This window comes from Nymphaea colorata, chromosome 1 (assembly GCF_008831285.2).
Source record: "Nymphaea colorata isolate Beijing-Zhang1983 chromosome 1, ASM883128v2, whole genome shotgun sequence".
Classification (NCBI taxonomy): domain Eukaryota; kingdom Viridiplantae; phylum Streptophyta; class Magnoliopsida; order Nymphaeales; family Nymphaeaceae; genus Nymphaea; species Nymphaea colorata.
The window spans coordinates 31,199-37,042 of NC_045138.2; positions in this window are offsets into that span (position 1 = coordinate 31,199).

Sequence of the window (5,844 nt, forward strand, 5' to 3'; positions counted from 1 at the left end):
ATACAAAGTTGACAACATAAAACTTTTTAGGAAAGGATGGATGGTGGTCGGTTGGCATCCCACCACTCAGCATATTCCTTCTTCACCACTGGGCCTATGAACCAAGTGTATGATATTTGTGTCTTCCATTCTTGTCGAGCTACTGCAAACAATGCTGTCCATTGAGGAGAACTAAGGTCAAATTCGGGAATAGCTCCAATTGGTGCATGCACAGAGACCATCTTCTGCCTTTGAGAGAACTGTCTCATACATCTATCAGCACAATAATCAACTATGAAGTAAGGGCCCAAGAGTGTGGTACGCCCATGATGATGGTGAGTGTATCAGGGTAGGCTCTGCCGACGATCACAATAATCCCAAATGATCTCTCCTTCATTCAATTGCTCGATCAAACGACGGTATTGCTCCAAGGTTGTCAATGATCCATCAGTGTTTCTGAATAGACTGGCTTGGGGTCCCGCATGCTTGAGGAACCACAATTGTAAAGCATATGTGCATCCTTCTATGAAGTCGATATCTTCAATGGTAAAGCGGGTGAGTCCTCGGTAAAGGAAGGCTAAGGCTGTCATTGCTACTGACAAGTGTCAGGTCCCTCTATGCCCCCATACTCGAAAAAGTTGGGCAATACGGACATCTAAAAGGTCACTTCCATTGGTAAAAAGGGTCACTCATACTGTGCAGAGCATCATACAATGTTTAATTCTCCCTATGGCTTTTCGAGGTAGGGTAGAAGGTTCAACATAGGTTCCAAATTCTTCATACAAATTTTTCATGTTGATGCTTTGATTTTTATGGTTTTCTATTAAAGGCCAAGTTTTCCGTCCAGTAAAGTGAGCAATGAGGTCATTTGCATTGACCTTGGTTGGGTTCATAAGGAATTGTTTTTCCAATAGATCATTTGGGTCACAAGTTGGGGTAGGGAGGTCTAGTATTTTGGCAAATTCATCTAGTAATATTGTCATTTCTCCCCATGGAAACCAAAAAGAGGAGGTCCTTGGGTTCCAACGCTCGGCGATTGCATGTACCAAATTTCCATTAACTGACTGCATTCCTCCAGCTGCCACTGTCTCTAGCCCACATTCTTCAAAGTAAGAAGGAAACATCCGAGAGAAGGTGGGATGCCAAGTCCGATACCATTCGGGAGCCAAAGGTTGAGACTCAAGAAAAATGTAGGTGGACCGTTCGGGACCTTCCCCAAAAGGATGTGATCATAAGGGAATGTGACACCATGTTGGAAAGAATACATCTTGAATGATGACTCTAAAAGATAAAAATTGAATTAGTGGAAAACATTGACTAGGTTGACAAAGACAATATGAGGTAGATGTGTGGAATGAGGTTGCAAATCATCACATAAGGTTTCACGCACATCAACATCCATCATGAAATAATTTTCTTTTTTTTTTTTTAAAAAAATTGGGTATATGAACCTAATTGAGATAATTTTGTGTCACGATAATCCGATATCAAGTTATGCTTATATACCTTAGCCAAATGGCTTAGTACGAGCATAGATTCTTCCTTAGGCAACTAAGGGTAGAGTTCATCAACTTCTTCTTGATCACTCGTCGATATACCATAAATTACCACTCATGGTACTAACGAGGGGGCGTTCCCGCCCAAGGTGTGGTCTAGTTGTAAGGCTTAGTGTTGTGCTACCGCCAAAGACCAAGCCCGGCAACATGATGACCGGGACAAATAGGTATGAGGAATTTTGAAATATGAGAAATCATATAAATTGAGTTGTCTCTAATGCAATGTTGCCTAAGTTTGAAGATTAAAATAGAAGAGCAAACATGGCTTTCAAACAACTTCTAAATTGAGAAGGGTGGTATGTGATCATAAATATGTGTGAACATGATTGATCCTTCTCAATTAATCCTATGTGCAAGAAAACATTTACAATCATCAAACAATGCAATGAAATGCCAATGGGGTCGAGGCCAAAATAGGGGACATGCTTTATCATTGGCAATACATGAGATGTTCAAATTAGGGAAAATGCATCAATAATCATAGCCAAACGATGACGGGTCCCATCACGGTCGCCATCTGTTTGCATCCCAAAATTTTCATTGGTTTTGGAGTGCTCCAGAAAAATAAGGTTTTTGTTTTGAAAGAGGAAAGAAAGGGACTCGCCCGTCGGTACGAGGATCGACCGTTCCCGGCACCTTTACCGGGGGTAATCAACCCAAGGACTATGTTTATCATTGATGCATTTCGTTTTAACTTAAACATCTTTTTGATTATATATGCGGTGTAGAAAATATTGAAAGTTTGGAGTTTCAAATTTTTGAAAGGGTTCTTGAAGAATTGCTTGAAAATGTGAAATGTTTTGAGGAAAAAGTGAAACTAGTAAATATCATTTGAAAAACTTGTGAAAACATTTTGAAATCACTTTAGTGTTCTCTTAAGACTTTAAGTAGGTTTGAGATTTTGCTCTAATTCGGTTGCCACCTAGCTAGAGCTCCATCCCTTCTTGCTTAAGTTCCTTTGGAGAGGTGCTTGTGATCATAAATGAAATAAAGTGAGTGAGAATGCATGGATGCATTTATCCTATATGATTGAAAAAAATGTAAAACATTCCTACCACAACATTTATCTAATGTCATTCCTACCACAACATACATCTAAGATTTCATTATTATAATTATTGTATATAAGAAGGAAAAGTTTTTGAAAAGGGATAGAGATTGTAGACCATCAAGTATGATTCCAATATTGGGTCATTACTTGGTTGTGGTCTTATTGAAGTTGGTAAATAGAAAGTTAATGAGGTGAGAATGTTAAAAAGAATACAAGAGATAAAACACTCTTATGAAAGGAAAGAGAGATATAAAGAAAGACATGCATACATGTGTACATACCATCACATATACACATATATGAAAGTTTAAGAGAAAAAGATGTATTGATTAGAAGAGAAATAGAGATTTTAGAGGAAAAGAAAAATATCATACGCATATATGGGTATGAGAAATGTTATAAGAGAAGATATTTGTCTTGAAAAGAGGAATAAATATTTGAAAGAGAGGAGATGGAGCACATGTACATACGTATTCATGCACATATGAAAATTTATAAAATAGAAAGTGAAAGCATAGAGAGAGAAATATGAGGGTCATCATGTTGGCATAAATGTATATAACATGTGTATACATCCATACCTTCACAAGATTAGAAAAATCAAGGAACAACTTAAAATTACCAACTTCAAATTTAATGTGGGCCGGAGGGGAGTTTGGACTCATGCAAGAGTCTAAGCTAAGTCCTTAAGGCCATGTTAGAAGGTTCTTTTTGAAAATGTTTTAAAAATATGATTTATATAAGCATAGAATGTTATTATTTGGTTTGTTGTAAGAGATATATTTCTTCCACCGTTGGGTATGGAAGAAAACAAGCAACATAACGAGGCACTCGTTAGGGTTCCTAATGTGATGATTAAGAAGGAAACTAGTGCAAAATGATATGGAAATGCATATTAACATGTACATTTTCGTGAGGGTTTATCCCGGGTTGAACAAGTCCCAACCTCAAAGATTAATATGAAAATAAAAAGTCCCCAAACCACACTCTCATTCCCGACATGCATTCACATGTAAGTAAAGAACTAAGCAACTATGCATGCATAATATATAGATAGCTTTCAAGGAAGGAAAGAAAGAAAGAGGATGATGAAAAAAGCAAAGTTCAATTAGGAGGGAAGACATGATGTAACTATGAATTGATATACCACCTCATCTTCTCATGTTCCCGGTGCACTTGAGTATAGCCTCTTGACTCTAAAATAGAGATTGAGAGCTATCTCTTTTGGCCATGGAGAAATGAGGAAGAGAGGAAAATAAGAGGAAACAAAAAAACAATAAGAATGTATTCATGAAAAGAAAGAACATGATTAAAATGAAAGATCATCTCATCTTTCCATGCTCCCGGTGCACTTTGATTATAGCCTCTTGTCTCTAAAAAGAGATTGAGAGCTACCTTCTTTAGCCGTGGGGAGATGAAGATGAGGAGAAAATGTAGAAAGAGAAACAATAACGAAGAAATCAAATAACAAGAATAAGACTATATTGAAGAAATGAAATAACAATAACAACAAAAATATATTCATTAAGGAAAAGAATAACAACAACAAGAATATATATTGAATAGAAGAAAGAGCAAGAAGATATTGATAAAGAGAAAGAACAAGAACAACAAGAATACTTGAAAGAGCATGATTTAATCATAAAATAAAATATCATCTTATCTTCTCATGCTCCCGGTGCATTTGAGCATAGTCTCTTGTCTCTAAAAAGAGGTTGAGTGCTATCTCCTTTGGCCATGGGGAGATGAAGATGTGAAGAGAAAATGAAAACAACAATAAGACTATATTTAAGAAAAGAAATAACATAATAATAAGAATATTAATGAAAGAAAGAAGAGAGAAATGAGAGGGATGAAGATTACATACCTCTAATGGGAAATGACTTAAGAAAGATGAACACCTTCACTTGAAGATCCCCTTTTGAATGAAGCTCCAAGAGTGCTTGCTCTAAGTTGGAGAAGGAAATGAAAAGAGGGAGAGGGAGAGAGAGAGAGCTCAAGAGAAACTCTAAGTCTTCAAGTGAGAATACACTAGAGTTTCTCCCAAGGACCAATCTTGCCCAAGAGGGAGGATATGGGGGGGTATTTATAGAGGATTTTGGAGCCAAAACCCAAAATTTGAATTTTTTGACATAAAAAGACTAAAATCACCCTCCAAAAGGAGATTTTTTTGGCCAAAAGGAAGGGCAAATCGGTCTTGTCCACCCAAAAAGACTAAAATTACCCTCTAAAAGGATGTTTTTTGGTCAAAAGGAGGGGTAAATTGGTCTTGTTTACCAAAAAGACTAAAATCACTCTCTAAAAGGAGGTTTTTTGGTCAAAAGGAGGGGCAAATCGGTCTTGTTTGAAAAAGACTAAAATCACCCTCTAAAAGGAGGTTTTTTGATCAAAAGGAGGGGCAAATCGGACTTGTTTAAAAAAGACTAAAATCACCCTCTAAAAGGAGGTTTTTTGATCAAAAGGAGGGGCAAATCGGTCTTGTTTAAAAAAGACTAAAATCACCCTCTAAAAGGAGGTTTTTGGTCAAAGAAAGGGCAAATTAGTCTTAAATGATTGATTTGGATCTGAACTTGGGTTTTGGATCTAAAATTAGTATTTTGGATTTAATTTGGATCTGAAAGTTCTATTTTGAATTTAATTTGGATCTGAGAGTAGTATTTTGGATTTAATTTGGACCTGAAAGTTGTATTTTGAAAATCTCGTGCCTAAATTTGAATTTCGCACTTGGATAAAACATCATAGTCCTTTAAAAAAAATTGGGGTGATTACAATATCCAAATCCTATCTGATGCCATTATGATGAAAATAAATAAAATTTATGGCGCTGTGTGGGCAACTGCCCACACATGCCCACATGTAGTCCTCCCCACTACCATAGCTTTTCTTGCAGGCTAACATGCGTTAGTTGCATAGAAGGCCACAATAGGGATTTGCAGCAAAGGCCAACAAGGCCTTCTCATTTTTGCTACGGAGTTCAACTATTAGAAGTTTCACCAATTAATTAAGCACTTTAGAATTTTTATTTTCAGAATAGTTTTAGTAAAGTTGACTTGATCACATGGTAATATAGCATGATTGGTGGATCAAGCTAACTGCTTAGCCAAATGCATCAGTTCTTTGAAGTACTTAACTCTCTGTCTGATTGCAGAAAAGTAGTAATCTTGACAAAGAATTTTTAAATGAATTTCCTCTACGAGACTTTCAGCAAATTAAGCAACGTCATTCATAACTCTCCTCCGACTTGGCTACTATATATGC